Source organism: Rhipicephalus microplus, chromosome 6, assembly GCF_043290135.1.
Source record: "Rhipicephalus microplus isolate Deutch F79 chromosome 6, USDA_Rmic, whole genome shotgun sequence".
NCBI lineage: Eukaryota > Metazoa > Arthropoda > Arachnida > Ixodida > Ixodidae > Rhipicephalus > Rhipicephalus microplus.
In genome coordinates, this window is record NC_134705.1 from 123372613 (window position 1) to 123384973 (window position 12361).

At 44.9% G+C, this 12361-nt stretch overlaps 1 long non-coding RNA gene across 1 annotated transcript in view; it reads right to left on the reverse strand.

Moving 5' to 3' along the window:
* Positions 1–6733: 6733 nt before the first annotated feature.
* LOC142765468 (uncharacterized) overlaps positions 6734–12361 on the reverse strand; it is a 51263-nt gene continuing 45635 nt past the window's right edge. Inside the window, exons 3-4 of the long non-coding RNA XR_012884270.1 lie at positions 12253–12297; positions 6734–6962 (exon numbers count right to left, since the gene is read on the reverse strand). This is a non-coding gene — a long non-coding RNA (uncharacterized LOC142765468). The remainder of the gene's footprint in view (positions 6963–12252; positions 12298–12361) is intronic.

Sequence of the window (12361 nt, forward strand, 5' to 3'; positions counted from 1 at the left end):
TCGATGATATGCGAAGCCCGAATGAGAAATGTTAATGTCTCACTTCAATATTAGCACAACTCGTTGCGGTGGAGGTAAATGATGCCGTACTTCACTTCCGTGTCAGGATTATCAAGTTTGGATGTGTCGTTAACCTTCCCCAACTATTCGCGTCACGTGATACCAAATTTATTATATGTGGAGCTAGCGAAACGGCCACGAGCATTCTATGATTGGGGTATGTTGTCATGTTTTTACATGACGCGTGTGTCAGTATTATCATGTTTGCACCAGTCATATATCTCGTCTTCGATTGACATCACGTAACACCAAATTTGGTATATGTGGAGCTTGTGAAACGGCCACGAGCGCATCATGAAGCGCGAAATACACTTTCATGTAGCATTGACGCGCCTGCACACTGGGCACAGCGACGCTACGTTAGCAAGACGCGAGCCTGACGCCAGGCGCCAGCAGCGTCCATCGGCGTGGCCCCGATGTCAACCAGCGCGAAATGCGACATGCTGCATTTCCCGCGATAAGTTACCCGGACCACACTGCGTCTCCTCTTTTCGTAATGGAGGGACGCCAGTCGCGCTGAAACACGCATGCGTCAAAGCAACGCAGCCCTCAGCGCGCCTGCGAGTATATGGCAGGACCGGCGCCTGGCGTGGCAACTCCAGCGTGACGCGACGAAATGAACGCGAGCACGCGCACTGCGTCACGTCGAAATGTATTGGCGACTTGACTGTGGCATGTGGTCATGCTCGCACATGACACGCATTTCAGGCATATCATGTTTGCACCAGTCAAATGCCTTCGTTATCTGTTCACGGAACGTAACACCAAATTTGGCATATGTGATGCTAGCTAAACGGCCGAAAGCGCATCAACAGTGTAGCTTGTAGTCACGTTGTTACATAACAAGCCTGTCATGATTGTCATGTTTGGACGTGTCATTTAACTATGCCGCCCGTTCGCGTCACTTAATACCGAATTTGGTACATGCGAAACTAGCTAATTAGCCGCGAGCGCATCATGAGCGTAGCATGTAGCCTTGATGTTACATGACACGTATCTCATGAGTATCATGTTTGAACGTGTCATTTACCTATGTCGTCTGTGCACGTCACATAATGCCGAATTTCGTACAGGTACAGCTAGCTAACGGCCGCGAGCGCATCATGAGCGTGGCATGTAGTCATGTTGTTACATGACACGCATGTCGTGATTATCATGTATCCATTAGTCAAATACATTCGTCATCCATTCATGTAATACTAAATTTGGTATATGTGACGCTTGCGAAAAGGCCACGAGTGCATCATGAGCATGGTATGTAGTCAAGTTGTTACATGACACGCATGTCATGAATTTCATGTTAGGGTCTGTCGCTTGTGTTCGGCATGCAATCATGTGATACCATACCACTTTTGCAACATGTCATGTGAACTAAACCACTGCAAGCGCTGCAGGACCATAAAATATAAATCATGACATTTATGACATAGATGTCTTCATTATCAAGTAATGACAAGTCACATATGTTCTTCATACAGTCATGTTATGCCATACCAAGTTTTATATCGGTACCATCACCTTAATGGCCAGGAGAGATAAAGGTCGTAGGTGGCTAGATAGATAAAGAGATAGATAAATAGATATGCTAAACGTCGCCGAAGTTCACTAAAAAATCTTTCGCATTTAAATTTTTTGTCTTTTTACGAGGGACCTTACCGTGTTCTGCGTCAAGTAACACCTGCAACCTATGAAATCAGCCTCATTTGTACATGATCACCAGCTGTGCGGTCCAGTGATACTGCCCACGTTTCGCGGATCAAGCCCTACAAGAGTGCGTCAGATGACTGTGACTCCGCTGCCGGGGGTCATGCTACGTACCAGTGGCATAGAGATGAAAAAGAAAAGAAGATAGACTAGCGTGATGTAATGTGTATCGCTGGCGCTACTCGCTTAACCGTCTTTAAATACATCTGTGTGTGCTCTTCAGGTCAGACTCCTTCTCGAAACAATATATACGGAAGGACGCATACATACCACACAATGTGTTAAGCACTTCATGTGCTTCCCGTTGGCTAAAAATAATATTAAACTATAAGATTGAAACAAGCGTATTGTCACATTGTGGCAGTCGCAATGCATCTGTTGCTTCGAGATAAGGCAAAGATATACAGGCCATATTGACAGACAGCGTATGTATAAAAGCCATTCCACCCTTAAACGTCTTTCTACAAGTCCTAGCGACGTGTAATAATGAGCGCTTTCTATATAATTTTGGTTTTCATAGTATGCAGCAATACAGGAGATTTATCAATGCCAAGGAACTCATTCTTGCGCGCTCGCTTTGACGACAAAAGCTTTCGCAATGGAATGTTAAAGGGCATACGTTCGTGTTCGTTGCGGTTATCAGCTCAAGAGTGTGCATTATTAAAGAATGTGGTAGAATAAAAATGCCTGCGTTCTCATTAAACTGTTCTTGAACGAATACAAACACTTTGTTGCCAATAACGTTGCGCTCTGAAGATGGCATTGTGCAAGAGTTCTGTCTTGTGGGGTGCGTCGACTATGTTTTCATTTGATTGCGTACTTGAGATGCTGCAAATGAGTCATTTTGATAGCATTTGTAATGTCGAATGTTCATCGTGCTTGGAGAGAACGTCGTGGTGGGGGTGATGCTCACTTTGGCATACTGAATAGTTATTAACTTGTAGGACTTGTGAAACCTCTAAACGTTGAGAAGCTGCATGTCAGTTCTTGCCGGCAGCGTCAAGATGGGCAATCAGCGTCATAACAATGCGGGTTTATATACAGCCCTAATTGCTCCAGGCAACACTGTTGGCTTCATTAAACTGTTGATTTCCCACAGACGTGTGCGTCTGTTAACAACAGACACCTAAAATTGAGAAATACAATGTTGTTCTTCATACGGGCCAAATAAAAAAAAGTTGAGTGTGGTGTCCAACGTGAAAACGTCGCTACTAAAACATTGCACTAGCACACACTTGGCAGAGAAGGCAGGAGCGACCATGTTCTAGAATACGACATAGTCGTAATCATCATGGCATAATATTTCTAGATGGGCACCACAGAAACAGCCATTCAGGGAAAGGTACACGGTTCGACGATCAACTGTTGCTCTGAACTACCGATAAAAGGAATTCCTAGAACAATGACATGCGTTTCTCGCACAATAGCAGCAGGTTTCTCGGAAACGCTTTGCTGCAGAACAAAATATTAGCTGTAAAAACTGCCACAGGACACAACGAGACAATACGCGTCAGCACTCAAAGCAGGGAATGTCACTACACGGCTCAAAGGAAACACCTTAAGCCTAAGAGTACATAAAAAAATTCATTCCACAAATAGTCGTACCCGTGTCTAAATTGTTCATTGTATCTAAAAGGACCATGGTAATTGAGCCTCATTTAAAGTGGTCGTATGTGTAATGTAGCTTGCATCACTCGAAGCCTTCCCATCCACAAGCAAAGGGGCCTACAGAGTGCACCAACCATGGCATTATCAATATATTGTCAACGTTTGTCTTATCCAAACATACAAACTCGACGCCATATTACTTTTTATTAGGTACCCATTCAATGCATTGAAGCACGAGGCTACATGCTATAGCCCACTTCTTATTTAAGCACGTCACCCCCCTCCCGGCGCACATGATCGACAGTGTTCTTTTTTTCTATGGTAAAAAAAACGTCAAAGTTGCTGAAGCTATCTGTCTTGTTAAAGAGGCGCATCGTATAACTGCATTACGCACCTTGGCATGTCAAGACAGAGCAAAAGCTTGCTACCCACTCACTACCTATACTAGTAACCTAGGGACGAGGTGATTTATTCTGGCTGTAATGTCCTGCAAGGAAATGCGTCTTATGCCAAAAGCCACTTATGATGGAGCATTTTTATTAACACAAGATTCACATATGTCACATACACCATAGTACGTCTTACGGTGAGTGATAGACCAGCTGACAAAACCGAAGCTGTCTCTGTCGCCCGCCTAAAATTTTTCAGGCTGAGACACGTTTACCGACTGGCCTTACGATTGGCCTTACGGAGAGGAATGTTGCAGCTAAAGTCAAAACAAACGAAGGTTGGTGCAGGTGCCTCCCCACAAGCAACTCGAAGGAAGAAAACGACGCTGGTAGATCCAACCTGTTGACCTTTCCTGCCCTCCCCTCCACGACCTACTACAAACAGCCTCCTGAGTAGTATGCGTCCTTCAGTGCACGTGCTTGATCCCTGAGATAGCTAAAAAAAAGACGACGACGCTCATAGATAAAAGATTTCGGCTGCTCCTGCGCTCACCTCTGCGACCTAACAAACGGACTCCTCAATCGTATACGTCCTCCAATGCACGTGCTTGATCCCCGAGGGAGCTAAAAGGGAGAATAAGGTGCTAATCGATCCAACCTTTAGGCTGCTCCTGCGCACATCTTCTCGACCTAATTAAAGGCCTCCTCAATCGTATACGTACTCCTGCACGTGCTTGCTATCCGAGGCAGTTACAAGGAGGACGATTATTCTTATAGATCATACCTGTCATCAGCTCCTGCGCTTGCCTTCGAGACCTAATAAATGACCTCCTCAATCGTATGCGTCCTCCTGCGCGTGCTTGTTTCCCGAGGCAATTAAAGGAGGACGATTGTCCTGATATATCCAACCTGTCATCAGCTCCTGCGCTTGCCTTCGCGACCTAATAAATGACCTCCTCAATCGTATGCGTCCTCCTGCACGTGCTTGTTTCCCGAGGCAATTAAAGGAGGACTATTGTCCTGATATATCCAACCTGTCTTCTGCTCCTGCGCTCACCTTCACCACCAAATAAACGGCCTCCTCAAAAGTATACGTCCTCCTGCACTTGATTCTCTCCCGAGGCAAATAAATTGAGGACGATTATCCTGATAGAGACAACCTGTCATCCGCTCCTGCTCTCACCTTCGCGACCTAATGAATGGCCTCCTCAATCGTATACGTCCCCCGTCACGTGCTTGCTCTCCGAGGCAGTTACAAGGAGGATGATTATCCTGATAGATCAAACCTTTCATCAGCCCGTGCGCTCAATTTGGCAACTTAGCGAACGGCCTCGTCAATCGTATACGTCCTCCTGCACGTGCATGTTCCCCGAGACAATTAAGAGAAGGACGATTATCCTGATACATCCAACCTGTCATCTACTCCTCCGCTCACCTTATCGACCTAATAAACGACCTCTTCAATCGTATACGTCCTCCTGCACGTGCTTGCTCTCCGAGGCAGCTACTAGAAGGATGTTTATCCTGATAGATCCAACCTGTCATAAGTTCCTGCGCTCACCCTCGCGACCTAATAAACGGCCTCTTCGATCGTATACGTCCCTCTGCACGTGCTTGCTCTCCGAGGCAGTTACAAGGAGGACGATTATACTTATAGATCCAACCTGTCATCAGCTCCTGCGCTCACCTTCGAGACGTGATGAACGGCCTCCTCGATCGTATACGCTCTCCTGTACGTGATTGTTTCCCGAGGCAGTTAAAAGGAGGGCGATTATCCTGATAGATCCAAGCAGTCACCCGTTCCTGCGCTCTCGTTCCCGACTTTATAGACGGCCTCCTCAATCATACAAGTCCACCGACACATGCTTGTTACCCAAAGCAGTTAAAAGAAAGACAAATTTCCTGACAGATCCAACATGTCGTCCGCTCCTGCGCTGTTCTTTGCGACCTAATAAACGGCCTCTTCAATCGTACACGTCCTCTTGCACGAGCTTGTTCCCCGAGGCAGCTAAATGGCAGACTAAGAAGCTGATGAAACCAACATGTTGGCCGGTCCTGCGCTCACCTTGGTGACCTGATAAACGACCTCCTAATTTATGTATGCCCTGCCCTTCTCGCGTAACCATAGTATCAGAGAGTTCTAACCTAAATAACCTTCTCTTGTTGCAGAACCTTCTGCATGATACCTTGAAAGATTTACGTTGCGAAATTTAGTAATCACTACCGTATCGCTACCCAGCGAGTACACAACGGGTGCAGTAAAGCACGAAAAGCGGAGGAGAATGAGCTGAATCTTGGCCATAAGGTCACATCGCTATTAAAGCAGTGACGCCAGTGTTCGTTCTCGGGGCTAATAAGCAACTACAGATTGTTATGCGGTATATTGTTTTCGGAAGTGCGGCCCGGCGCACACGCAGCAGATTGCGGCTTGTGTTGCCTCCAAGAAATCTTTTTTCCTGGTAGCCATTTTAACATCGATTATGGGAGAGCCAGCTGTTCTTTTTTGCCCGTAGCAAAATGCACCTCGCTGCTTATTTACTGTGCCGCAACAGATGACATAAAATTTATACAGTTTTATGAGCTACTGGGCCACCAGTGTGATACTCAAAGAGGTGGTGACTTGCCCTATAAACTGTGAACCTGATATGGCACTTGCGTAAATTTTATTAATAAGCTACATGACTTACGTAACTGAAACATACACAGAAATAAATAAAAACAAACCCTGGACACATTCAAGCTTCTTATGTACTGTTTTTGATATTTGTATGATATTTGAATCTTTGTGCATGCTATTTCCATAAAGTGAATGATATCTACATATTCGTACCACTTGAGCGTGAACCGGTGCTTGTTTTCACAGCGTTAGTAATAAGCAGCCATGAAGAAAGAGCTATCACAATATTTATCCTCTTCCACTAAAAGATAGATGCGTTTGGTGAAATGCTGTTAATGAAATAATTGTTGAACTGTTTTCTGTCAATCATTTTATTACTACATACATTTCAGCAGCAAACAAATGAAGGCCTGTCTACCGTGCTGCGTCTTCCACTAAACATGTATTCTCGCATAGCTGTCGTGAGTTGAATGCGTTGCAGTTGAAGAATTCTCCATTTCTTTGACACCTATTTGTACGTCTGTTGTAGTAATATAGATATGAAAACCTCCTTCCAAAATATAGACGGTGGTCGCAGTAGCAGGCTGCAAATATGAAAACAGTATCACGATAAGTAAGTAAAACAATCACAATTATTTGTGGATGACACATTTATTATTACGAATAATTGTAAAAAATCACGTCTGATGAAGTGCATTGTTGGAATTCGTGTATTGTGAATCAAAGAGTCAAAAGTTGCTGAGACGGATTTTTGGTGATGCCTCTTAGGCAACGCTGGATCAGATAATTGAAGGAAATTTATTAATTCCTGTCAACTGAAAGGCATACCTGGCCATAGCACATGCAGAATAGAACATGCCTCGACGTAATGTCAATACTGACGTTTAACCACAAACATTGTGTTTATGCAAATGAAGCGCATGCTCAAGTGTACCGATCAATAGATCATACGTAGTGCCCATTCCCGTATTCCCCCAGAGATGTTTGAAGTGAACTACTGTTTGACGACTAAGGACTGCATGTTGCTCCCTAATTGCTTTGCGTTATTCTGATCTGGCTGCACCCACGAACGCAATTTTTTACTACGCGTGGCAGGCTATGCCTCAATTTTTCGAAACATAACAGCTGTTTAAAACTTTCATCTTGAGATTACATAGAAGGCACCTGCAGCCGTGTTCGTTCTAGGTGTAAAATGAGCAGAAAAAATTACGCTGGATCATTTCGTAATACCGGTGCATCTCAATGACATGCAGATTGCCTGCCCCACCCCATCCTTCAAATTCCCTGGCCCAGCTGTCGAACAAACGAACGCAGTGATAGCCGCACTCGCTGCAGTGGTTGATGCAATGCTCGCGATGCTGCCGGCTGACTCTCGGGTGCTAGGATTATGTTCCTCAGCTATTTCCGCACATGAGCTCATTGTGCTAGGAATTCAGTCAGCCAGTTGAGACCTCACCGATGACAACTGGACTCTGACCCGCGAGGTCATCAGGACTCTATTTTTCTTCTGCCTGGGCTACGTGCTCAGGCAAAAGCTTCACGTGCTCCCACTTTTCTAGAGCGCCCCTCCGGCCTTCTCAATGGCTTTATTTTCAGTGGCGCATGATGTGCGGTGACTTAACTTTACATACGTATGATGGGTCCCTCTTTTTCTTTTATTTCCCGCAGTCTTTTCACTTCACATATATTTCACTCCTCACACCTCTGTGCTCTACTTGTTAGTTGTGCTCCCTTGTGAGAGGTATTTGCGGTGTGCACTTTCGCTTTCATAGCTCAATGCAAAAAAATACATGTTTCTCAGCGAGTATTTGATTAGAATTCTGTGCCAGCAGTCAAAATAGCCACAATAAGTGCCTTATGCGATCAGTTTTGGTACGCAAAATCTTACAGTGCGTTAATATCGCCTGCATATGTTCAGCCCTGCCCGTTGTAGAGCTATATAGAATTGTAGCCTATGAAAATATAACAACGATAAGGAAATACCACATCAAGGACATATGTTTTATTTTGTTTTTAGAGCCAAAGCTGTATATGGCCAGGAGCAACGAATATCTGCTCTGCAGCGGTGTCATGAGCGGTCTCCATTGGCTAGGTTATTAGCAACGTCGTCCCCTAGCAGAAATACGGAGTGGTTGAGTCTGAACATTTTGAATTATGCGAGGAGTTATTTTAGTTGCATTGGTTAACGTAGGCAGGTTTTACCGAAGTGATCCAAGGAAAACGACTCTGTATAGTTCAGACATAGCGGCTGTGGACATTCTTCAACTCCTTCCAGCGAAGAACTTCAACAATTGTGAGATTACTGTCAACTGCTATTTTATGTAGTATACATTAAAGCTTCTTGAGAGGTCAGTGTCAAATATAACTTCTAGCCACTTGTACTATTGGACGTAAGGTATCCTTTTGCCAATTACCCTGACGCTTTAGCTCTCCATTGCTTTGCACGTAAATTCCCCAAGCACACATTTCTAAGGGGAAATTTTCAAAAATTCTTTACGGGCGTATATAGCAAGCAGCTTGAGTGTAGGCTCTTTCAATTCACACTCGCAGCTGTAGGTGTGTCAATGCAGCCGTCCACATGGAGGTGTCGTCTGTGCGTACATAGACAATCTTACAGTACTTGGCAGATGTTCATGGTGAGTGATTAGCACCTAATTGAATACTACAGGGTTAAAAAAAGCCACCTACAGAAGAACAAGGGGGCTGTGATGTAGCGAACTGTCGCCGCCCTCGGTTCTCACAAAAAAGTCACAGCTTTTCTGCAAAGGCGAAGCAATGAACTCAATAGAAACAAATTGGAGGGTGACGCGCAGAATGATAAGCTGATCAAAACGTGCCCCACGTTTCTGGCACACAAATCACGCACTAAACGTACTCACATGTACACATGAACTCAATATAAGCGTCCCTTGTGTTACTTCGCTGTGTCTGAAAAGCGCGCTTTTCGTGCAAACGGAGACTTTGCAACAATCGCGGTGATCTTTGCGTGCCCGCTAAATACAACAGAACCGTTCCGGGAAATCTTGAAGTCCAGCCAGAACGTACCATTCTCCTCACCACCAGTAAATGCAGGCGAGTGAGCACCGACCTCCTCCTCTCCGATGGGCAAAGTACGCGTGGGAGATGAAAGCGCACCGTCGCGTCGTGACAATGCGGTGACGCGCGCTCATTAAGCTATCTTGCTGGTAATACTGCAAACACGATGGTTCCCCTCCCCCCTTCCTGAGATGCTCGTCACTATCGGTAAGTGGTCGATATAAATCGACGTGCTCCTCAATGGCTAAGTGCATAAAGCCCTGTATTCACGTTGTAAAAGTCTCACCTTCGATTCCGCGCGTCAGCGTCTTTTTATGGCTTATTTTTTGTTCTTCAGTTTTCATACAAATAGATCCGTATGCATATACGGTAGGTGACGGTGATGCCAACGCCGACGTCAACGTCAACGCCGGCTGCAAAATCCAGCCGAGAGTGTCCATATAACTGCTGTCGCAATAAAAGGGCCGTTCGGAGAGATAACTGCGCTGCCCCTAAAACATGTGACTGGCCGTTCCTGCCATTTTTTAGAGCGACGACGATGCTTCATGCGTTACGTTGTTATACGCCCCTTTAGCATTGAGGAATAGAGAGTCACAGAGCAGCTGACGGCCCTTCTTTTGTTCTGTGTAGGCGGTCTGGTTGACAATGCTATCAATTAACGATCAACCACGGCGTATTCCGTCATGGTGTCTGGGTAGATGATGTGTTGCTCCAGGTACCCTTATAGTGTCCTATTATCACCCACTCCAGTACTATGGCCATGCAACTAGCCAGAGCAGTCTGCTTGTACGACGTGAGCATCCTTGGTGACTTTCCAGGCTTTAGTAACAGAACCAGATGACAGGTCTTCCACATAAATGGGTGTTGCCCTCTCATGACGATTCATTGCATATCTAGAGGACGGCAGCTATCTCACGGAAACCTTTGTGACACATTGATCTCTTAGAAGTTCTATGAGGCTTCAGTGCTCATGTTTGTCTACACAAAGCCAGTGGTTCTTTAAGGTTATGAATTGAGAAGCATAGGTAGTTATGGCGATCGCGTAATTGCGGACCGCCACGTGACGACCGAGAGCTGTTTTGAACTGTGAGCTGACCAGTACTTTTCCACAGAACTCTTGCTTCACGTCGACCCCCGATCACTATTGAAATAAGGCTAGAGGCCCAAAGAAGACCACTGGACGCGACGTGTCGGGAGCCCTTTTACTCTCCTGCCTACGTATAAAAAATACCTGAGCGATCTAACAACGCGCAAAAGGCAGCGCATCGTTGTGACTCTAACTTCTTAATATGGCGTTGCATATTCTGCTGTAGTCTTCTTGTGATTCGTAAAGGGTCGATTGCTTTCACGCAGCTGCACCATCGTTCGGCACATTGTCAGACAGCCTGAAGTCGTCCAAACTGTATACAAAATGTGATGCTTTTGAATAGCATGGGAGGGTGCACACCATGGTGGCATGGTGAACTTCATCACCTCTATGAAGTGAAATGAGTTGTCTTCACATCGTTCTTTTGTAAGAAATTGAAACTTAGTCCAGTTCACTACTTGAATAGTGCCGCGTACATCGCTAGGTGATAATCCTCTTACCTTCTCATAGGTGGCATTGTGGTTGTTCTTATGTTTTTTATATCCACAGACCATCTGGCACATCTCATTAGAGTTCAAGAGATAAAGGCCAAGTCAAGGCAGCTGCTGTATCAAGGGCCACGTAAAAACGTGGGACTGCCAGCATTTTACAAGAACAGCTTATTGTCTCAAGGAAGCGTTACCACACTTCTGCCTTTTGTGCAGATCTTCAGGCTCGTCCACGGCTTATTGTGGGCGTGGAAATCACGAAACATAATCCATGGGCCAAAACTGAAGGAGAGTATGGTTTGCAGTATTTTGTGAACAAATTTATTTGTTGTAGACAGGTGGTCAACGACAACGGGGATGATAAGGTTCCTTTTCTTCACTGTTGGCTTACGTATTGTTTATCCTCGTCAGCTAGTACAGGCTGAAGAACGTGTCAGTTGATGGCCAATAAACAGCAGGAACTTACTTCGGGGTGAAGCGTGGCCACCATCACAACTGCACCTAAGGGATGGCCTCACTCCACTGAATGCCCCTCAGCGATGACCTCTGCCCCTCAGCCATGACCTCACTCCTCCGCTGTACGCATAGGCAAGCGCTATCTGTGTATCTTGAGAATATCACGCCAAATGAGATCAAAGAGGCATGACTTAACGCTAAGAGAAACATCTTGGCAAATGATATACTCTACATGAATGCACTGAGCACACATCAGAAAGTGACGCAGCTGGATAACATCGAAGCCAAATACATCAAAATGAAGTCTATTCGTACCATTCCAATACAGTACAATCTTTTGTCCACAACACACCTTAATTCTATGGTTACGATCGAGATGCGTCATTATAGTTAGCGATGCGGCGTTTGATGATTGAATAGCTTTGGTCTACACATTAGTGTATATTTTAATAGGTATATTTATTTGAATGTTCTGACTAAACAAAATAAGTTATCATGGCATTCTTACCTAATGGACTGAATGTGCAGTAAAGACTGTCGATGTACTTTGTGCCAAGTAAAATATTTTGCAACCAGCACCAGAAGCGGAGGTTTAACCAATATATTAGTGCGCCCAAATTTAGTGCCGGATATAAACAACCATGTTACTTGACAAGTTATGTCAATGCTCGAAGAAAATAAAATTACCGTACTAGTATTAGGTAAAAAACTAGGACATAGCGTGTGCGTCCCAACGAGGGAGAAGCCAACGGTGCGCTAGTTACGTTCTTCAGGACTAAAAAAGTTCTTCCCTTCATTCATCCATACCTGTTGGATACTGGCACTGATTGCGGTTTCGTTGTCGGTCACAAACTGAAAAAGAGTGAATATAGTAAAGTTTTCAGGCACCTGGTTTAAAAATTTAGCCCCAAGTTTT